At 39.4% G+C, this 24,368-nt stretch overlaps 1 long non-coding RNA gene across 1 annotated transcript in view; it reads left to right on the forward strand.

The window, feature by feature from the left end:
* LOC140712196 (uncharacterized) overlaps positions 1-18,709 on the forward strand; it is a 99,800-nt gene extending 81,091 nt beyond the window's left edge. The window contains exon 3 of the long non-coding RNA XR_012093690.1: positions 14,501-18,709. This is a non-coding gene — a long non-coding RNA (uncharacterized lncRNA). The remainder of the gene's footprint in view (positions 1-14,500) is intronic.
* The last annotated feature ends 5,659 nt before the right edge of the window (positions 18,710-24,368 follow it).

Genomic DNA, 24,368 nt, shown 5'->3' on the forward strand with positions numbered 1-24,368 from the left:
GAAGTAGAAGTGTTTTACGTTCCAACACTGTCCTCATGGCCTAGCCTGAGGGCCCAAGTCATGCTGCAATGGATCCTGGAAGGATCCAGGCAGAAAACCAAGTCTGAGATCCTGGGGAAATTCACCTTCACGAGAAATACCATCACAGGCTCGCAAGCACGAAGAGAGGTATGATAAACCCGGTGAAGTGAGATGTTAGTGAAGGAATCAGGTGATGGCACTCACTGTAAAATCTTTTGACATTAATATGTATTTTTGAAAGCTTCAGAGTAAGATATAGGAGGAAAAAAAGCTATCCAAATGTGATCTTCCTGATGCTAGTGTTGAAAAAGAAAAATTGAGAAGACTCCGTGGGAGAGATCGATTAGGGACCTAGAAAGCACTAGTGGCCCTTTCAGAACCAGAAGTAGGGCAGCCAGGCAAGCATTGGCCAGCAGCTGGCCCACTGCACCTGCTCCTCCTAAACCCTACGATGGCCTGACATGCCAGATTTATTTCCATTGGCCAGGATACAATGGGAGAAACATCTTATTGTTATACTACTCCACTCAACTTTAAGGAACCAGTAAAAATATATCATATAAAAAAGCCTTATTTTAAAAACATGTTTCATTATTTCAAAAATGATTAACTACTGCATATTATACTGTGTTGAAAAACAAAAAAGGAAAGAAATGCAGACCCCAGCATGGTGTGTGCACTATGTACATAACTATGGAAAAGAACATTTAGAGAATGACTGCAAGAAAAAAGACAGCAAGTATTATGTTTGGGTGAAGGTATTATGGGTAATTTCTCTATTCCTTATTTTCTAAATTTTATGTAATATTGTCATGGCAATTGTACTTTTACAATGAATATCAATAAATGGAAAAAAATTGCTGCTTTCCCTGAAGATACAAACATATTTTATTGGGGCACAAAAGAAAATTCATTATTTTCATTTAAGTCAGGTAAGTGTGATGAGCAAGCACAAGCAAGTTGTGGGACTTTTCAAACAATCTAGACCTGTGCAGAGATTGGATAAACCCAGCTTGGGGTACACCTGCTCTCCCTCATGAGAAGTCTGGCCTGTGAGCCAACACAACCAATGGGAGTAACAACCATTCTGCAGAAAATGGGGCCAAATTCCAGACTGGGGGGTCAGAAGGCTCCATGAAAGGGCATTTGATCTGTACCTTGAAGGAATAACAGAATGTCAGGAGGCATTAGAAGTTCAACGTGAAAAGTGCAGTCTCTCTAAATAACAGACAAGAATTTCAAAGGCAGAAAGTATCCCATTTGCATGGAGATCTGTAGTGAGATATGGGCCAGTAAGATGGGAAGCAGGTGGAGCCAGGTCAATTGTCCTGCAGTTGGGGGAGGGGACACCTGTGAGTGACATATGTCAAGAGCAATAAAATGGGAAAATCCTAATGGCCCCATGTGATGAAACTTGTCAAATTTTCTAGAAGTGCCACCCCACTCCCAGGACCTTGCGGTGGTTTCTATCCTGGTGACTGGACCTCCAGCTCTCATTTCAGAGGGAAGGCAGCCTTTCTGGTAGCTTGGAGGCCCCTTGATATGATCTTCCATAGCTCCCATTTACAAATAAATTTCAGACATTCCCTGAGTCAAGTACAGAAGCTTCAAGATATTTACAGCCAGTGGGTATTTATACAGAAGTATTTTAATCTCCTTAAATGAGCATAGCAAATAAAAAACAAACCAGGACAGCTACACATTGAATGAGGCAGGGGAAAATAGAAGATTCATTAAATACAGACAGACTTCTATGTGTTAGCAATGAATAGATATAGTAACACTTTTTTAAAATGTGAAATTATACATGCTTTCTTTGAAAAAATTATCTTGATTTGAAAAAAAATTTCTTATTTTGACACTAGCGGGAAAGAAATCATCTGATCAATTAGAGGTGACCTGAAAGTGTGACACTTCTTTTTCCACATTCCTGCGTCTGTCTCACTCATATAGAGACTTGCATAATGGAAACCAGGAGGTTTGGCCTTTCATGGAAATCAGTCATCACTTACCTGAGACCTCCCTGTTTTCTTATTTTCCTCTATTCCTTCCCTGTCTCCTGTCATTGCCCTCAGCTCGCTCCCTTCTACCTCTAATGAACATAAAATATGCCAAGTACATGCTCTTACTCTTCATTGCCTTACAGTCTGGGCAGAGAGGCCAACAGGTCAACAAGTTACTACAGTAAACGCAATTAAGTGCAACAGTAATGGAGTGTTAATAACAAGTTTTGAGAGCAACCAAACACACAGCTATGAGGAGTGGGGCGGGTATTCTGGAAAAGCCTCCAAGGGATGGTATCTGACCTGAGAGAAGAAGAGCAGGTGGGAGTGAAGCAGGGCCAGCCGCTGGGACAGGCGTCCTGGAACTACTGTGGCAGGCATCCTGGAACCTCTTTGAGTTGTTTACACACATTTCTAGCCCAGGCCACCTGCAAGCCACCTAAGACTAAGGTTTTGCTTTCTGAACCAAGTATCTCCCACCTTCTTTCTTCAACAACATGCTCTCCCTCTACTTTCACAAACAAATTCAAACCTAAGACCATCATTCTGGAATACTACTGGCAATTAACCACCAAGTTTGCCTTACCAATTTTCCCTTATTCATATTGACTGTGTCTCCATTACACACACAAAAAAGCCTGGAGAGCAATTGCCCTTTACAATAGAAGTAATGCCATTTTCATGTTTCCCTCCAACCAGGATCTCTAGAGAAAGTTTAGGTTTGCCAAGATGTCTGGAAAAGAGAACCCAGAGTGAGCCAAATTTTGACTATTGTCTTCAGAAAATTATGGATAATGTTTACTGCTCAATGACCTAGCAAAATGCCCAAATACAATGCCTATTTTGAAACCATAAAATGTTCTGTAACACCAAAATGCTTGGTAAGCCTGTTTTCAATGAAAGGATAAAACTTAGCTATTTGTCAAATAAGTTCTTTGAAGCCACAAGAAAATTTTGCTTATTATTTTAGAAATTTCTATAGTTGGTGATAATCTGACTTGTAAAGTCATTTCTCAGTGGATTTCACCTAATGGAAATATAAATGCTTTGATGACTGAGTACTTTGACCAGGATAATCTGATATAATTACAAACCCACTTGTTCTTTGACATCAGATGTTGTTACAACAAGAAAAGTCACTGCCTCAGAGACTTTCGAAATATTATAATTTTATTGAGGCTTATTCCTTGCAAAGTTCAAAGATAAGTCCTTTCCATACTTTATTTTAGTTAATCCTAATAGCAATTTACAAGATGCATAATATTGTTTTACGGATTAGAAAATTGAGATTTAGATAAATTAAATAATTTGCTTGGGGTGAAAACCAAGGCTTGATGAAGCTGAGATCGAAGCCCAGATGTGTCTAACTTCACAGCCTCCACTGCTGAGATATACTTTGTCTTCTCACTAGAATCTGTAAGAGCAGCATCTGGTGATCTGTGAAAGAAATCATTAAAGGGTGAAGGCAAAATCAAAGGCTACAGAAAATCTAACATAGAGACATATAAGACCTAGTCATCTGTATTTCTGGCATGTATCCTACTTTTGAACAATCTGTCATTTGTTTGTTGCAATTAACTCTGAGTTGTAGCCTGTCATGCTATTTCCTAAAATAAACAGGTATGAGGTTGAGAATGTTTGCACTGGAATTATATATTCACATCCTCAAACAGGCTGGAAAATAAAACCACACTTTATGACTCAAACTGTCATTGACGATCTCATGTGTGGGGGACATGGTGGATGTTCCCAGCACACCGAGTAAGCACTTGGGTACTTAGTAAGTCAGAATGATAATAACCATAATATTGCTGCAATTATTTTACATTCTTACCACTATCACACTGTTTGTGAAGTTTTGTTTTGTTGCTTTCCTTTAAACACAGATCTTTTTGGGCTATTATACATAAAATGGTTTTAAGCTCAGGTGAAAGGGAGTGGGATGGGGAAGTAGAAGAAAGGAGTTGATATAATTGTTTCTGTTTAATAAAGAGCTAAGTTACTCACGTGTTCAAAAAGGCAAGCAGCATTCAGTGAGATTTTAACCTAGGATGAAATCCAATCTCTTTGGGTACATGTTCTGGACCTTTCTAATTAAATGAGTGGGAAAACATTTTTTTCCAACTACTGGGTTTGAGATAGAGCCAAAGAAAACAATTTATACAGCATTCAGAAAAATAGTCTAGCAATATTACGGCTTCAGAAACAAGAAGGCCTTGGGTTAAACTGAAATGCCAACTTGCCAGCCCGGAGCTCAGCTAGACAAATTAAAATGTGAAGTCTCCCTTTAAACCCTGAAGCCTCCGTATCAGCGCGCATGGACTGCACCTGGCTTGGGTATTGAAGCCTGTGCTTCCCTCCTTACAGGCATGTGGCCAATTCTCTGTGGCATTTCCTTGGAAAATCACGACATGATCCTTAGTCTCAGTTCCTCGTCTGTAAAATGAGAGAATTAGATTGACAAGAATTAGCCCTAAGGATTCGTCTAGAGTTAATGGTTTTTTGTTATTTATTTATTTATTTTTTGACACAGAGTTTCACACTGTTGCCCCAACTGGGGTGCAATGGCGCCATCTTGGCTCCCTGCAACCTCCACCTCCCGGGTTCACATGATTCTCAGCCTTCCGAGTAGCTGGGATTACAGGAGCACAACATCATACCCAGCTATTTTGTATTTTTAGTAGAGACGGGGTTTCACTATGTTGGCTAGACTGGTCTCAAACTCCTCACCTCGTGATCCGCCCGCCTTGGCCTCCCAAAGTGCTGGGATTACAGGCGTGAGCCACTGCCCCGGCCTGATTGTTAATTTTTAATCCAGTATTACTTCCCTTTGGGATCTAGAGTGGTCTTCTGGCAACCTGTGGCATAATAATAAATATTTATTTAATCTTTGTCCCCATTTCCTGACAAAGAGACCCTGTAATCTCCTAAGCAATGGGAGTGACAGGGGAATCCTACACAGAGCTCCTAAACCCCTTGGAATTTCCTGGGTGATAGGAGCATCCTTTGTTTTAATGAGGTGACTCTTGGTGGGCTTCCGGATAGCTTTAGAATGAAAGCTGGTTACTAGAAAGACCAAACCTTGGTTAGAAACCTAGAACTTCCAGCCCCACTCTCCCCAAACTCTGGGTAGGGGAGAGAGGATGGAGATTTAGTTAATAATAAACCATACATAGGTGATGAAATCTCCATAAAAGCCCCTTAATGATGACAGAGAGCTACTGGGCAAGTTAATGCTGCCACCATGCCGAGAGGGTGATGTACCTTAACCACAAGACAGACACTCCAGAACTCACTGTATGAAACTCTTCATCCAACTATTCAGCAGTATCTTTCATAACATCCTTTCCAATATGCCAATATACGGAAAGTGTTTTCCTGAGTTCTGTGAGCTATCAAGGCTAATTATTAAAACTGAGGAAGGAATTGTGGGAACCGCCTGAGTTTACAGCTGGTTGATCAGTCCAGCTGATCTGATCTTGGTCTGGGACTTGCAACAGGCATCTGAAGTGGGGGCAGCCTTGTAGGACTCAGCTCTGGCTTTCTGGGTTCTGGTGCTAACTCCAGGTGGTGTCAGAATTGAATTAAATTATAGAACACCAGTTGGTGTCCAGACAGTTTGTGAATTGGTTGTTGGTGTGAGTGGGATGAGGGGGGAAACCCACTGTGCTGGGTGCAGTGGCTCACACCAGTAATTCCAGCACTTTGAAAGGCCAAAGCAGGTGGATCACTTGAGGCCAGGAGTTCAAGACCAGCCTGGCCAATATGGCGAAACCCTGCCTCTAAAAAAAGTAGAAAAACTAGCTGGGCATGGTGGTGGGTGCCTGTAATCCCAGCTACTCAGAAGATTGAGGCACAAGAATGGCTTGTACCCAGGAGACGGAGATTTTAGTGAGCCAAGATTATGCCACTGCACTCCAAACCCCAAAATTCCCACTCATTTGGTATCAGAAGTATTCTGTGGGTAGAAACAGATTTTAGTACAACCCAACATACATTTAATATGCATTGTGTATAAAATATATACTACATTTTGTTGTGTGCTATTATTATGTTAAACTCATCTGCATACAAAATCAAGCAATTGTATTCAGAATGCAAATACTCTAACCTTTAAATTATTTCTAATGCATGAGAACAGTTTTTGGAGAATGAGGATCATGACATCCTTTTGACTATGTGGAAAATAAAAAAAATTAGCTCTTACATAATACAACCGACTACACTTATTACATAACACTAGTTCTTGCAGGAGCGAGTTTTTCTCTTTTCACCAGCAGCATTATTTCTGAATTGAAAGGGATTAAAATATAAAGATTCCAACTCATCTTAACTTCACTGAGGACTTGGAGTGAGTTGAGTCATCATGGGCAAGGTAGATAACATGAAAGCACACTTTCTGTGTAGCTCCTTCCATTTTCTACATTCAGGGCAAAAATTACTTGCTAGGCACAGTTAGATCTCAATGTGTCCAAAGTGCTGACTTTTCTTCCAGAAATGGTGCTAGCAATTGATCACTTATTATTTATTTTTCAAAATCGCATAGTAAGAATTTGTAAGAGGTTGTAGTCAACAAACTGCCTGCACATTAATTCTTATGTGAATTACTTGGGAAGTCTGTTAAAAATTCAGACTCAAGAATCTCTCCTTAAGACTGCTATTTCAAAATTTCAAGGAATCTGCATTTTCAAGGATTATCTATGTGAACTTTATAAAACAAACCACTTGAATGAAAACTAGCATTTGGAGATATCTGGGAAAACAACACACATATACCAAGTGTTTTAAAGTAGCTGCACAACTCAAATCTAAAAGTGAATGACTATTGCAACTTATTTATCCAACAAATATTCCCTGTGTGCCAGTATGTGCCAAACATCCTTCTAAAGGTGGGGATTACTGTAATAAACAAAACAAATAAAAGCTTTGCCTTTTCACAGGGGAAACGTACAAAAATAAGTGAAGAGATAATTAAAATAGATGCAAGTTATCACAAAGGCTATATTATGAAGGTAACAAAAGGCATAGAGAAGTGCTTTGGGTGAGATGATGAGAAAAATTCTCACCTAAGAGTTAATATTTAAGTAAATGACGTGAAGAAGTCAAGCACATAATTATTCAGACAGTGCAAACAGTGTGTGCAAAATCCTGTGACTGGACCAAGATTTGAGTTTTGAAACTTGAGTCTTTGAAATTTGGTTTGTTGAAACCCAGGGAGAGTGTGAGGTGAAGTGTAGTGAGCAAAGGACTAGTACCCAGGCTGGGCTGCAGAGAACATGGTCTGATCTCAGAGGACCTATGGATATGATAAAGGATTAGGATTTTATTCTAATTGCTATGAGAGGATGCTGATGAGAGTTTGAAGCTGAAAATGGTGTAATACAAACCACTTTTAAGAAGAATGCTGGTGGCTCATGCCTGTAATCCTAGCACTTTGGGAGGCCGAGGTGGGTGGATCACCTGAGGTCAGGAGTTCGAGACCAGCCTGACCAACATGGTGAAACCCTGTCTCTACTGAAAATAGAAAAATTAGCCAGGTGTGGTGGCACATGCCTGTAATCCCCGCTACTTGGGAGGCTGAGGCAGGAGAATCACTTGAACCCTATAGGTGGAGGTTGCAGTGAGCTGAGATCACACCACTGCACTCCAGCCTGGGCAATAAGGGTAAAACTCCATCTCATATAAAGAAGAAGAAGAAGAGTGAATGAATGGAGAATGGGTTAGAGACAAGAGGAAAAGCTGGGCGTAAAATTGTCATGTTCTTACGTAGAATTCAAGCATATAATTTTATAAAGGGTACTGGTATACATAAAAAGATTGCAAATGCTTGATGTGTACTAAGGAGATAGCAATGACTATGTTTTAATAAAAAGATATTTTTTTCTTAAATTACATATAAAATATTATCTACTAATATTAATTAAAACTCTATTTTGTCAGAAACCACTTATTTTTAATCAGAGAAACCAAAGTGAAAATATAATTTATACAAATTATATATTTTCATAAATCATTTCTTTTTGTTCAAAGAAAGGAGAGTGTTTATTACAAGATGAATAGGACAAACAAAACACATTAGAGCCAATAGAAAAAGAGATATTAAAAACTGGGCAGTTAAAATCAAATTCAACAGTGGAAAGATAGAATTAAGATGTTCAAGTAGACCGGGCTCACACCTGTAATCCCAGCACTTTGGGAGGCCGAGGTGGGCGGATCCCAAGGTCAGGAGATCAAGACCATCCTGGCTAACATGGTGAAACCCTGTCTCTACTAAAAACACAAAAATTAGCCAAGTGTGGTGGCGGGCACCTGTAATCTCAGCTACTCAGGAGGCTGTGGCAGGAAAATCACTTGAACCCAGGAGGCAAAAGTTGCAGTGAGCTGAGATCATGCCACTGCACTCTAGCCTGGGTGACAGAGCAAGACTCCATTTCAAAAAAAATAAAATAAAATAAATAAAGGTTCAAGTAGTATTTTCTAGACAACTTATCCTGCTTGGTATGCATATTGGCCAAAGCATTTTGCTAGCTACTTAAGGTTTCACTTCTCTCTGAAAGGGTTGTAAAAGCTCAAAAATAGTACTATTTTTTTTAAAAAAGGATGGACTGATGGATAAATAGAGGTATATATAAATTTACAGATATGTCATAAAGAAAAATGTAAGAGTTTTCTGGGTAGCTGGTATACGGTCATTTTCATAGACTTCTATTTTTTTTTTTTTTCTGTATTTTCAAATTTGCAAAGTAAAAGGCAGGGGAAAATAACTCAATGACTATTCATCTCAAATCTCTACATAATACAGTGTGCAGTATCTCTGTTTTAATAAAACAGGTATGTCTCAGGCACACTTAGTATTTACTAAACTAAATACTATGTTTAATTGAAATTTACCCAATATACATATTTCTTTTTAGTGTTTACCAAGCAATAATTGGAATGATGGAGACTGCATTTTAGCAAAAATCTTTACATGGAAAATAGCCTTCAAATAAAATGTTACTTTTTTTGCTGAAGAAACAAAAAACTTTGGTAAAAATAATTTCAGAAAGAGTTAGGTGTTTACTTTCTGTAATTTTTTGTTTGTTTGTTTTTTGAGACAGAGTCTCAGTCTGTTGCCCAGGCTGGAGTGCAGTGGTGCGATCTCGGCTCACTGCAAGTTCCGCCTCTCAGGTTCACACCATTCTCCTGCCTCAGACTCCCAAGTAGCTGGGACTACAGGTGCCCACTACCATGCCCGGCTAATTTGTTTGTATTTTTAGTAGAGACGAGGTTTCACCATGTTAGCCAGGGTGGTCTCGATTTCCTGACCTTGTGATTTTTCAAGGAAATGGCTGAGTACATTGCTTTTTTAAAATTTTTAATTGAATGTAATAGAAAATTATATAAAAGGGAGAATAAATATCCAGAGATGAACACTGATAACACGTAGATATATGTTATACATTTTTTTAAAAGAAAAACAAGCAGGAGGCCATTAGCCTGAGACTATCTTCATACTTTGAGTTCCTACTTAACAAACTACGACCTAACTTAGGACATAAGCTAACAGAAATCTAACTTAGTGGTGTATTTTTTGGAACAAATAGCCAGATTTCAGCCAGTCACAGGCAGCAAATTCATCCCACCATTCACAAAAAAGGCAAATATCTAGCTATAGCCAACCAGGTGATTTCTCTGCTTTGTTTCTGTGTGCAGCCTATAAAAAGTCACTGCTTATGCTGCTGGGCAGAGCTCTCGGAACCTCTCCTAGTTCTGCGTTCTGTCTGATTTGTGAATTGTTCCTTGCTAAATAAAATCTGATAAATTGTATTTGACTAAGATTTCTTAAAAAACATATTCAAAGCTTTTTTCTCTCCATAGCATGTGTGTTCATATTTATTTTCAATCTTACAGGCAAGTTTCTGTTTGAGAGCACTATGTTGGAGAAAAGTACATGTGGATACCCTGAAGCACCCAGCGGCATGCTCATATGGGAGCCAGGATGAGGTTAGCTTGGAAAAGGGGCACCAGGGAAATGTGGCCTTAAAGGCAGAGTGGAAGGGGACGTAGAAAGGGAATGTGAAGAGAGGAAGGAGTATGAGGAGGAGAAAATAGGAGAGAAGAGGTTAGCAAGGACAACAGAAAGGAGGGCACACTGAACTAGGAACTCAGACACCAACGAGAGGCCTCTCTGTGCATGGCCATCTGGCAGGAGCCTGAGGCCTGGCTCCCCTCCTTGGTCTGTGACTCTCCACGGCAGCATGTTGCTCCCTACACCAGCTCCAAATGGGGCCCGTGCACTGGCACTCTCTGGCCAACGTGTGCTTGCCAATAGATTCCATGGCCCCCTTCTATGGAATTGCAGTCTTCTGCAGGGGGAGGCACTAATATTGACAAAGGGACTGAAGGGCAAGTGTGGATGCCCCATCCTTCATTCTCTGTAAATGGAATATTTGATAGCACTCAAATTGCTCCTGGGTATAAGCAGTGTCACTGAAGGTCTTGTTTCAAAACACAGAGGATCTGAAGGAAGGCAACTGAAAGTAGTTGCACTAAGAACTTCCTGAGTCAGCAAGAAACAGTTGGCAGGCACTGTTTGCATTTCCACTCCTTTTCTGCATCAGCAACAGGGAAAAGCTAAGTTCAGCGTCCTTCTTTACTGAGAATATCACTAATGAGCCTGGAATTAACTTCAAGTTCTCTTCATTGCCTTGCAGGACACCTGTTCCTGACGTTCTTCAAGGTTTCCATATCATAAGAATGGCCTGATTTTGTAAGAATTTCCCCTAAATTAGGAAGTCAAGCTGTAAATCATGGCTCAGGCACTGACCTCCTCTGGGACGTCAGGAAAGGCATTAACCTGCCTGGTTTCCCTATTCCTCCAGAAAATGGAAGGTACATCTCAGTTCCCAGATGCTTGGAGAGCTCGTTCACAACATCTGCAAAGTTAGTTAAAGCTACTCAGCCATGGGTGATTCAGAAATTCAATACTTTGTTATCTTTATGGATTGAAATGGATTTTTGAAAACTGCTCTTTCAAGATGATCTTTCTTCAAATATATTAGCTACATTTCTTCTTTGATTGAGAACCAACAACAACAACTTATTGTTGAGGAGTTACCCATGTTCTAATACATAGAGATATGGCAGTCATCACAGCTTGCAATCAGTCACTCTCTGCTCAATCTCCTGACAGCTAACTTTGTAAATCAGAAACTTGAGAAGAGCATACCATGCGTAGTCTGTGAATATATCTCTCAATATTTCTCTTTCTCCAGGGCCAAAGTATTGAACAGGTGCCTGGATTCACATTAGCCTGAGCCTATTTATTTCCTTGCCCTGTGATCACACCTGTGAGGTTTGGCTTCTAAGAGAAAAGAAAAGCCAGAAAAAGGACTTTTCCACCAGTATCATCTCTAAGGCCACATTCTCAAATAGGAAACACAAACCTTCTTTCCCCTTTGGCAGCATTGAGGTGTGTGCTATCCAGAGCCCACCTGCTGTTGTCCAAGCATGGGTTTGTCCTGAAAAGACAAAGTTGAAAGATTCTGCCCTGAGTTGTGTAAACACCATCACCCCATTAGGAAAAATGTTTACAGAAATGGAGTTTCCACCATTTGAGCTAGTTGTTTAGTGGAGAACATTAAGATTGAGGGTGGCTTAAACTCTGCCAAGGGAGAATCACAAATTTCTCCGCTTTCAACTGTGTCATTCTGTGTAGGTAAAATATAACATGAGCAATGGCATAGGTTATAAATATGGAGGAACTTAAAATGAATTGTTGGTAATTGTGTACATTGACACGTATGTAATTTGACATATGCTAGCTATTTAGAGTGGGTGTTTGTAAACTAAAAATAGGAAATGGTTCATTTCCTGTTAAAAAGAGAGCTCCACTGTATTTTAATTAATCTTTCTGTTCTCTATCTGCTTCTGCTGTATTTGCGTGGATTTTTCAGAAGATGATTTTTATAAATAGGTTACTTGCTTACACATATTGCTAATAGGTGTGGGAAGCCTTAGAAAGACACTCTAATGTCACATTTCAACCCACAACAGAGCTTTATGAGAAGGAATTCAGTTGGCAAATAAAGTCCTATCACATCATTCTTTAAGGCACGTGACATGTAGCTCTAACACCTTTAAAGGTGACTGGCATTGTTTTACTCTTTGCAATGAAAAGGATATCAGAAAGTGGTGGAACCACTTCTAAGCCCCCTAAGACATAACCAACAACAGAGATGTCTGATGTCCCCAAATGAATAACTGTTAAAGTTCAGTTTCTTGGATAGAGTAAAATCACTCTATCTAAATGAGCCAAATCGAATTCAATTTAACCAGCAACTACTGAGTGTCAACTGTAAGCTCCCATCAGTTTGGGAGCTGAGATCATTTCTAAAGCATCACTTTCACTTCATGAGCTTGTTAAAAATCATCCTCATACAATGTTATCTATGTTTTAAGTGAGAGATTTAGGATTTGGGAACATTAAGGCATTGACTCAATTCCACACAACTCATAGATATCAAAACTAGGACCAGATCTCTCAGTTTCTGTCATTCAACTCATGGATTAATTTTCTGAGTACCTCCTAAGTGCCAAGTACTGTGCTACATACAGGGACATGATTCTGTTCAGAGAAGAACAGGGAAGACGAGAGACTCGTGGGCATTGGGGCTTGAGGAGGAAGACTTACATTTAACAGATAAACTTGAGTGAATGCTCGCTTATACATTATTTTATTAAAGGCCTTTCTGAGGAAGTGACATTTGAAACTTGACACTTGAAGGAGTAAATGCGAAAAAGAACAGGGGATGTTGCAGGTGGGGAGACAGGTGGGGACAGAAGGTCAATTCACATTTCTTGAAAGCCTCTCATGTAATGGGCGCTCAGGCTGCGGAAGAGAGATGGAGACCGTGGGTGAGTTTGGGGCTCTGGAACAAGCATGGGCCTCAGAGTCACCCAGATGCAGGATAGAGGGCCATGTCTGCCCCTACTCATCTAGGCCAGGGGTTCTCAAACTGTGATCCTGGTCCAGAATCAGCCTTATGGGGAACTTGTTAAAAATGCAAATTCTCTGGCCCCAGCCCAGATCTCTGAATTAAACTCTGGAGGTGGGGCCCAGAAATCTGAATTTTAATAAGCCATTCTGGGGTCTCTGATGCAAGCTAAAGTTTAATAACCTGATCCATGTTACTTTGAGCAAGTCACTTAACCTCTTTAAGTCTCCATTGCTTCAATTGCAAATAGGGTAACACATTGAGGGTCAAATGAGATACATTTGTTAAATACTTGCACTCAATAAATACTATTTATAACAGTTACTAGGTCAGTAACCCCTCTTGAGGTACCCAAAGTGTGATAGAAGTAAAGGACAGAAAACAATTACACTACCCCGAGAGCCATAGTATAGAGCACACGGCAAAAGCTGTGCCATGGTTAATTAAGTCAAGGAGGTGTTCTTTCTGCTATGATACAGTGTCCACTTCTCCCCATCATCTCCACCAGGCAAAGCAAGATTGCCACTGGTTTTGTAGACTGGGAAACATTGGTATATCCAATTAATCAACAGTGGCTTTGATCAGGACCAACATATATTTTAGTGTATTTACACCGCAGTCTAGCAATTTCTGGTTTATGCAGTGCGTGTCTTCATCTATAGCTGCATAAATGCAGCACAGCATTGTTTGCTTTGCTTTGAGGGATCTGAAGGGCTGTTGACCACTGGCCCTGTTTTAACTTGAACTACAAATATCGTAAGTGTGTGACACCAAAGGTGACTCCGTCCTGAGAGCTCTGGGCATTCTGTAATTAGAAGAAAACTTTGAAATTGCGTCTCCAGCTGCTACAAAATTAGAATTCTGTTATTTGGAGCTCACAAGTAGCTACAGTCGACTGCTGATTCACAGACTGTGATTCATTAAAAATGCCAATTCTGTCTTCCTGGATTTGTGAGATGCTTCATATACCTCTGCCAAGTTAATTTTCTTAATGTGAAAAGGGTGTGTGAGTTTCTGAACTCAGCTTGCCTTGAGATCTTGACAAAAGGTCACCCCAAGTATATATCTGTTTTCGTCTGTAGTTCCACCCCAAATCAGCCGCAGCTCAAGTTGGAAGATTTAAAGGGGAGAGTCTGGCAAGTCGTGGGCTGAGCTAGTTTAAGAAACCCCAGAGGGAAGTTCCATTCAGAGCATGCTTTATAGGAATCACGTGGGTGGGTTTTCTCCAGTTAGAGTGAGATGCTGAAGGTATCCAAGACAGAGCCCAGGAGGTTTCCACTTCCAGCCACAAAGCACGCACTGATGACACAAGCAGCTTTATTGCATATGTTTTCATTAAAATTGGGCGATTTACAAACAAACACAAATAGGTCATTTCTATTTCTATTTCTCCACTTCTCTGAGAAGTAACCACTAGTGTTGTGCCCACATTTAAAATAAGAAAAGGAGTTTCTTAAATGAATATAATTATGTCTTTTTTAATTCTTTCTGTGCCAGAGAAAGAAACTGAAGGAATTAAATCAGCTTGTGCAGCAGCAAGCTTCAGAGCCAAATGTAAGCACACCTCATAAAATCAGAGACCGCGTGATGGATCCTCAGAAGGCACACCCAGCAGCTGCCAAATGAACAGCAGATGACAGAAAGGGGCCCTTGGCCTGATCTCTCATGGGAGACAGTGGCCTTTCCCGAGTTGAAGATGGTGAAACGCCAGAAGGAGCTGATGAGGCTGTCCCACGCACTGACACTGCTGTGATATCATGATTGAATTTCACTGTTTTCTCCCACCATCATGTAATTTCTGGGCAGTGATTGGCGTGTTGATTCATAAACACTCCTTACTGTTCTGCATTGGATTAATCATGATGTACTGTCTTTTTCCTCACTATTTACAAAGTACAGCACCGTGAGAATCCCTGAATTTTAGAATAAGTTTCTCTCCACTGGAATATAACACATATTTTGGGTTATTTGCCTGGACTGGTCATTCCTTTCTTTTACTAGTTGTCACCAAAGAATGACAGAGATGTACAACATGGTTTTTGAGTGGATGCTGAGTTTAACTCTCCCTCTTATCAGAGATAAAAGTTGGCCATACAAACACATCCTTTATATAAGTGTTTATTCATTGGCAGACACTTTGATGATGGCATTGAATTAGACGAAATACTGGTTCCAGTTTGTAGCACTTTATGAATTTTCATGTAAAGTGATCATTCAATTTAAGGGTTCTGCACACATCTTACAAAGCATATCTGTTTATCAGAGCTCATTTACTTAAGAGGATTAAAATGAAATCTCTTCTCATGAGCCAAGGGTGAAATAGCTAGTGTCAGCTCCTAAATCTGTGAACTAATATGTTTTTTCATAGGCAAAGCAAGATTTTATTACTCTTCTTCAGAAGGAAATGATTAAAATATTAATAACACGAAAATAAACAAATATACATTATAAAACTCAAAAAACTAAAGATTTTTATTGGAGTAAAGTTTTTATTGGAGTAAATTATGTAATTTTTAAAAAGCAATGGAATTTAAAAGCATGCCATTTTTAATTTTCCCTTTATTAATACATTAGCATACACAAAATCTCAACTAAACATTGCTTTAAAAGATCCTAAGTGCTATTCAACTCTTACTTTTATATTGTTTTCAAAATGGCTGTTTAAGTCTATATTTATACAAAATAGCTGTTTTAAAAAAATCTTAATAGAGTTTATATTTTGGAGAAGTTTTAGATTTACAGAACAATGATGCAGAAAGTATAGAGAATTCCTATATACTCTCCCCACCCACACACAGGGTTTCCCTATTATTAACATCTTGCACTAGTGTAGTACATTTGTTGCAATTGATGAACCAATATCAATACATGATTATTAATGGAGTCCATACCACAGTTCATGTGGTGGTTCACTCTCCGTGTTGCGCATTGTGTAGGTTTTGACAAACGTTGCAATGCCATGTATCCACCACAACAGTCCCACACAGAACAGTTTCCCTGCCCTAAAAATCCCCTGGGCTCCACCTATTTATCCCTCCCCTGAGCCCACCAGTGCCATGAACCGCTGGCAACACTGACCTTTTTACTGTTGCTGTAGCTTTACGTTTTAAAGAATATCTTAAAGTTGGAGTGACACAGCATGCTGCTTTTTCAGATTTTTTTTCACTTGGCAAAATGCACTTAAAAGTGCTCTATATATTTTCATGGCTTGATAGCACATTTTCTTTTGTAGCTACATAATATTCCTTTGTCTGGATGTACCATAGTTTGTACAAAACAACATTTTTATTGCGAAATAGTCATATAATAATAGTATTTAAGTGCATTATATGTAGATTAGCATTACTCTATTTCTGTGATGTGACACATTGTGTTTATTCTTATTTTGTGACCTCTATGAATAAATAGATTCCTTTGTGAGGAGAGGCCTTTCAGCTGACTGCAGCTACTATCCCTGGAGATCACAAGTTTCTCTCTTCTCTCCTTTGACTTTTCCACTGGAGTTTACTGATGTGGACAAATTCTCCCAGGCAAGTCCCTGAAACTCAGCCTTCCCATTGGGTTTGCACCCTGGTTTTCTCCTCCATTTCCACATGACTCTCAGTATGATTCCACATCCTACCTATATTGCTCTCACCAGGGAGGGTCCAGATATCCAAACTCATAGTTGCTTTACAACTAGCATCTTTGCATCTTTTCCCATCCTCTCAGCATGTGCCCCTGGGAGCCTCTTTTCCTTCCAGGTGCCCTCTTTTCTTTTTTTGTGCCTATCCCGCCACTAGTCTGCAGCCTGTGAGCTCCTTTTACACAGCTTCTCTGCCTGCCTTCGCCAGTGGTGATCATTCCCAGGAAACCACCACCAGCTCCCCTCTCATTCTCTGAGCCTCACATATGTGCTGAAGACTGACTCTGCCAGGCCACTGGACAAGATAGCGATCATAAAGAGGAATACGACACCATGAGTCATCTCGAGCAGTTTTCAGACAAATGACAGAAAAGAGAGCTAGTTTCAGCATTTTCATGCAATCCGTGGTCTTCAACTGTTACTCTGAGAGTTTATCATGATTCCAAACTCTTGCATTATCTTGAGTGGATAGCACTCAGCACAATACCTTTTGCTTGGGGTCTTCTGAGGCTTTCAAGTCTTCACCCTCTTTCCACTTACCCTGGATATCTGCCTCTCTCTGACTGGCTGCATTAAATTACCAAATGCCATGTGGTAACATCCCTACCCACAGATGATCTCCCGGTGAGGCCTCTCACCTGTCTCTCCACTTCATGGCATGGCACCATCCTGCTAATTGTCATTCCAAAACAGCTCCCGAATTGTCACCAAGGGAATCTTAATTTAGTGCCTAATTTTCCATCCCATAGCAATCATGAACACAGGACAGGGCAATGTGTGTAGAGGTTGGAGCCAGTGTGACTTCACTAAGCAGCCTCTCACCTTTTTCCTCATAACTTCACCCCAAAAGCATCATCCCAGTATGACCACGTCCATATTCCTCCCCAAATCAAGCACCAAGGGTCAGGGCCCTGACGGTTACCTGGCTGACGCCTCGTGGCCCACATCATGAACATCATTCAGCCTTTTCTAAAGCCTTTTCCTTTTCCAGAAAGTCAAGAGTCTAAAATCATCCCAGCAAACATCCTGAGGCATCTCACTGGCCATTAAACCATTGTCTTTTCGGTTTAGTCTGTGTTTCTTACTCTATTCAATACACTTCCCTTACTCCTTCCATCTCAGAGCGTGGTGGACATAGAAACATGCACACACACACAATCCAACTAATAAAGATAAACCAGAGGTTCGGAGAGGCTGCATAACAGTACATTACTTATTTATGCAAAGTAACTAAACCGTGGTGAGGGGCCTTTTCCTTCCTGGCACAGTACTCTTTCTATATTAGAGTCACATGTCTGCAGAAGTCTGCTCCAAATTTTCTCACTATTGCCTGCTTTGCAACCCTTTAGGCTCAAATCATTCTGCCCCATTCCCACATTGATGCTCCTCTGACAATTCCTTATAATACTTTCCAAGTTAGGTGTAAAGTCAAGTGTAAGAGATACCAGTTTCTTACAGAGGTTTGTCTGTGGCACAGGATTTCATTTTTTTGTTATTGCTTGGTAATTGTTTTACATGAAAACATTTTCTTTTTTTGTCTCTCCCTGCCTGTTCTCTGAGTCAAAGCCTCTAAAATCATATTGAAACTTTCCCATCTTGAGAGATACAGGTTTCCAAAAAATAACAGCACACCTACAGAATTTTACCTGCTGAAACATCAATGCTAAGGCAATTTAGCAATTGTTGACTTGCTGGGCAATTGAGTCTCATTTTAATCCTGTGGTAGGCTGGGAGGTAGTGCAAAAGCCACTTATGGAAAAAGCAGACATAAGGGTACTTGCCAGTAACATAGGGAAAAGGTTACTATGCTTTTACATGTGAGATATCTGTTATCCTATTACATTTAAAAAACCAATTAGGACAAAAAGGCTATTAGTACTGAGCTGCCTACATTGAGAGTTACCATGAGCAGACAAATTATTGCCTTTGAAACTATTGATTGTCAAAAAACATCATCTTACCAAATATATATGTGCATATGGGAGCGTTACTGTATCAGCATTCATTTAATTGAAAGCAATCTCATCATTATTCATTGATACATACTCTTAAATGAGGGTAATTACTTTCTCAGCAAGAGATCATTATGGGGTATATACAAATTATCATTCCTATAAATATAAGGAGATATGTAGGATTTAAAACTGAGGTGAAGTTGCTTCTTAGTGCATTCTCAGTGTAAGATGCAGCTTTGGAGGGCTTTATCAAGAATTTTAAAAGAAACCTCCTTTTCTACAGCTGCAAATGCATGAATGTGTCATGCATTTGCAGCTGCAGAATTACTAAACACTTGCTTCAGTTGGAATTGCTGTTCTTTGCCATTATCTGGTTAGTATAAGCATTTTAGAGTAACTTTGGGGCTTTGGTAGTTTTTATGCCTAGGTATTAGAATACCCCAGTTGTGAGTGTTGCCTCCTTAGAGTTGTTTCTTGAAAGGGAACAAAGACAGTTTTTGTCAAGCACTTTGAAACTTCAGTCTAACCTTGTGCAGTCCTTACTTGGTAAACAGCCCTGAAAGAAGCTATTTAAAGTTGTGAAAACATATCAGAGGCAAAACTTCCTTTTTTCTTAATTTAAGAGAAAATTAGGAAAGTCTGGAAATGAGATTTGCCAGAGGAGATATCTTATGAACCCTGACTTTACATCCCACTGAAAAACTATGATAGAGCTTAATAAACCAAACCTATTAGTTACCATCTGCACATGAGAGGAGAGAGAATTTCTACTATCTATAATAAAAAAACTAATTTATTTAGATCTCCTGTTGTGTTCTGAGATTGCTTTCCATAGATTTTGGAGAGTTTCATAGTTCGCAAAAAAAGAATATAAATTTCTGCTTAGGAATTTAGTGTAGCAATATCTAGAGGAATGTTCCAGCATTTCTTCCTATTATTTTTTCCTAAACACCCTCTCAGTACATTGTGTAAGTAATGACCTTGGAAAACCATTTTTTTCCTGTGAAAAGAGAGGATATATGAGCATCTCCTAACTGTCACAAAGCAAAAATAAATCAAAGCTCATTTAGTCACAGAGTATATACCATGATAATTGAAAATAAACATCATTAGTCACATTTCCCTTCTCTGTTTCCTTAAATATACAGCCCCTGACCTCCAGTAGCTTAAAATTTGAAATAATATAGAGATTAGAGAATTTTTTTTCAAAAACTATATAGGAGGTGACTATGTCACACTTTCAGAAGAAGCTCTAGAATCTTACTGTGATGTCTTCACAACTTTGCTTTCTCTGTGATATGTTCTGGTGACTGATTGCTTTATCTCTATTATTGAGCTCTGTGTTGACTAAAAAACACATTGATAAGAGACACAACAGGTCATGTGTAAGTTGCTAACAGGCCTTTTGAATAGAATAGCTAGTTTTTATAAATTCCTTGAATGTTCTAAGAATTCTTTCTGCCAACTGAAACAAAATTTGTTGCTTTCAAAAAACGTTGAAGGAATGTAGCTCACAGGGCAATTCTTTAACATATTTTAAAGAAACCATCCTTTGGAGTCTACTAGGAGGGGACACAATATTATTACAATTTTAAAGTGGGAAAAAGAATCCCACGAATATCCAGTACTATATAAATGAACGGCAGAGAGGTAAAAAACAAACAAACAAAGAAGAGCTCAAACAAAATAGGCTAGAATTCTGTTTGGGGAATGACTAGGTTTCATTCAAAGCCTCCAAACTAAACTCCTCAAAACATGCAAAGTGGAAGTTTTCTTAGGTGTCCACCAGGAGGCTGTGACTGGGAACAGCTGTGCTGGGACTCACGTGTCCACCTTGCCTCTCACCGCACCTTGGCTCTCTGCCCTTTCCAGCCCTGCAGAGAGCTTATCCTGTCCAACAGGAAATGACCAAAGGCTTGTGATAGAGTGAGAGAGACTAAACTCAGGAGGAAAATTCAAGATCCAGGACAAAAACTGCATTTCTGTCATTAAAGTAGCCAGAACTTAAAGAGAAGAAATGGCTTATCCAAGATCGTATAACCAGTTTTTTGAATAGTTAGTGAGAAGGATAATTTTTGACAAGTATTATTGGGGGTAGGAATTTTAATTTCTTTGTGGAATCTGAGGCAGGATTTTAATCCCTCTGCTCGGTCTATAAAGCACAGGCCATTGTATTCAGCACGAGAGAAAGATAATCTCTAAAACTTAACCTTCCACTCATGTATTCATTACTTAGTCTCTTAGCACTGTATGGGCGAGAAGTATACAAAGATAAGAAATGCTTAAAAGTTGTGGAAAAATAGATTATAAAACTTTTATCCATTTATTTAACCAACATTTATTGAACATGTATTATGTGCCAGGCTGTGATGTAGGCACTGAAATGAAATCTTGGACAAGACAATAAAGACGTCCAATTACTTTCGATCTTATGTTCTATCAGAGAGAAATAGCATTAAGCAAATAAACCCTACAACCTGAAAGTACCAGCATGGAGATTAGCGCTAAGATAAAACCACATGGTTGTGAATTGGAGGGAGGTGGAAATCCCTAGTTCTTTGGATTAAGGGGCTGTGTTTCTCTGGGGAGGTGACCTTTGAGCTAAGGAGGTCAGGAGGATGGGCTTTCCTGGGGCAGCACCGGCCCAGATGGAGTCTCCAGTTCCTTGTACCATCCATACAGCTACATCCAATTACTTTTCCACAGATAAATTAATGACTTGAACTTTGCAGTAAAGAGACTAGAATATATCTGTTAGTAGTAAACCCTTGCTCACCCTCCCCACAACCATGACCTTAGACCATGGTCTTCCAACTGACACTCTTGCTCCAGGCTTATCACAATAGTCTCCTACATAAGGGCTCTCACTTCAATACAATCATTTTAGGGCGACAGATGAAATTCTCTAAGTCTTTTACTGCTCTAAAACACATAATACTTTACAGTAGCCTAACCCCAACTCCTTAGTCTCTCACTAAAGTTCTTCCTCAGGCAGATTTCCAACATCAACCTTATTTTTGACCTGGCCACCCTCCTATCTAGCAGGCAGCGATATTGCTATCTCTCCATGTTCTACATTTATCCATCTCTGTGGTTTGGGTCTTATCATCCTTTCTACCCACAACATGTTCATCTTTCATTTCCATACCAAAATCCTTCCCATTGCTTAAAATTTAGCTCAAATTCCACCACCTTCATAGACTACTCTCCAGTGACTCCACCGACTTGGAAAGCTAGTTATGCCACTGAGAAATTTTTATTTATTATTTTTTATTTTAGAAATTCTGCTATGATTTTTCACAAATTTCTAAAATATGGAATCAACCTAAATGTCCATTAACACACTAGTGGATAAAGAAAATGTGTGTGTATATATATATACACCAGGGAATGCTATTTAGTTATGTAAAAAAAAAAATCTGTCATTTATGGCCACATGAAAAAGTAAAATAGGTCAGGTACAGAAAGACAAATACTGCATGTTCTCATTCATATGTAGGAGCTAAAAAATGTTAGAGCTCATGGAAGTAGAGAGTAGAATTGTAGTTAGTAGATAGAGCCTGGGAGCAGGGCAAGGATGAAGAGTGATTGGTTAATGGACACAGAATTATAGCTATTAATAGATAGCAAGAATGAGTCTTGGTTTTCTGCAGCCTGCAGCAATGTAGGGTAAATATGGTTGACTATAATTTGTTGTATATATTCAAAAAGCTAGAAGGGAGGATTTTGAATGTTCACAACATAAAGAAATGACAAATGTTTGAGGTGATAGATATGCTAATTACCCTGATTTGGTCATTACACATTATATACACATATCAAAATATCACTCTGGGTCCCGGAAATATGTATGATTATTACATGTCAACTAAAAATAAAAATAATAAAATTCTGCTAAGATAGAACCCTGGAATGTGTATTAAAAAGAAATCTTCCCGGGTGTATCTGAGGGTGCTCAAAATGGTAGAATGCCTGTGGATATAATGTGAATAGACTTTTTGACAGTTTATTTATTATCAGCCTGTGGCCCTGGAATAAACATCCTTCTGGGACTGCCATGGTTCCCCTCTGCCATAGATTTTATATTCGACAGTACTTCGGATGAGACAGGCTTATGCTGCTGATTTAAACCTGCCATATCTGTTGGTGATGGAGGCCATTCAAGAGCTACTAGCTGCTGCAGGAAGAATAGATTATCATCACCTCTTTTCAAAGCTCAATGTTTTCCAGAAATAATTGAAGGTATTTTCTTGGAGTCTGTTGTGAGAATGGAAACCAATATGAATTATAGTGTGCTCAAATCATAATAGGTTATATTTCCTGAACAAAGACAGGGAAAAGAAAGCATTACTGCATATGGAGAAAACCACCAACTTTTGACACTTAATTTCCTTCTTCCTGAAAAATGGCAACTCCTTCTGTTTCTAAATTACAGTATACAAAATGATAAGCAATTGCCTAGAACAAATACATTCTGAATTTCCCATCACTGCAGTTCCACAACAATCTCATAAAAATCTAAAAGAGCACAGAAGCAAACCATTAAGAGTTATGTGTGGGCCAACATCCTGGTTTCTCGTTCAACTCATCTTGAGTGCTTTTTGGCCTTGTACCAGCCATATAAGGGCTCTGATGTGGTCAGTTGGCTGAGTAGCTACTTGATTACAAGGTCTAAGAATGGATTCTGAGGCTATACGAGTTAGTTGGAGTTGGTCTGTTCTACAGTAGCCAGAGTCACAAGCCAGACTGTTCACTAGCCTTGTTGTTGAAAGGAGGTGGGTGATGATGTGATGTCAATGCAAAGCCACCCCAATAGTGTAAAATCAGGGGAGCCAGGAGGGCTCAAACCATAATGGAAGGCCATCTGCTTATGTGCTTGTAAGGTCAGTGACCTACAGTTCCCAGGACCCTCTGCACCCCAGCAGCCCTCCCTTGGTCCTCCATTCTTCTTGCCAAAATGCTCTTTCATCCCCTGACTCTTCATGCCTTATGTTTAGTGGTTTACCTTGGCCTCAGCATCATTTTAAGTCCCATGCCTTTTTAAGTGTCCTCAGCTCTAATCAAAACATGATTGTCTATTCATTTAATGTGGAACAAAAGCTTCGCATGTTGATTCGTGACAACTAACCCAGGGGGTCAACTAGAGGTGAAATGAAAAGCTTTGTGTGTAACTTTTCAGGCAACTTCAACTATTAACAGAGAAAGTTCAGAGCCGAAAAGCAGGATGGGAATTTCAGGGACAGGGCCTCTAAAGGAGTTTCACTTTACGAGGATTTTAGGATTATCCTTTAGACTGGACTTCTCTGAAGTTATACCATGTAGGCAGGCACATATTTATTCTGCATATATAAGGTCATAAGGTCAATAACGGACAACACATTTCCCTCACTATAGGCAAAAATCCGGATTCCACATGATTTTTGAAAAATTGCAGGATTAAGCTCCAACCAATAATCTAAATTTAAACAAGTTATTTGTAAGACTGAACATATTTCCAAAAATTAAACTGCACAAAACAGGATGATCTAGAAACCAGTTTAGAAATATTACTGTGAAGGGAGAGGAGAGGGAGAGGACAAGGTACGAAGGCTTTATGTGACCAAAAGAATGTTCAGGAAGTTCTGTTGTACCCACGGGATTTTCACCTTAGTTATGTTAAGCTAGGTGCATTAAATGTTGTGTGGAGATTTCTCCTTTGTTTCAAATTAAAATGCTTCAATCTTTGAAACTATAAATTGTGTGAGGCCATGACCAACAATAAGATATAAAGATGTGGAGCTGGGCG

This window comes from Chlorocebus sabaeus, chromosome 8 (genome assembly GCF_047675955.1).
Source record: "Chlorocebus sabaeus isolate Y175 chromosome 8, mChlSab1.0.hap1, whole genome shotgun sequence".
In the NCBI taxonomy this organism is placed as follows: Eukaryota; Metazoa; Chordata; class Mammalia; order Primates; family Cercopithecidae; genus Chlorocebus; species Chlorocebus sabaeus.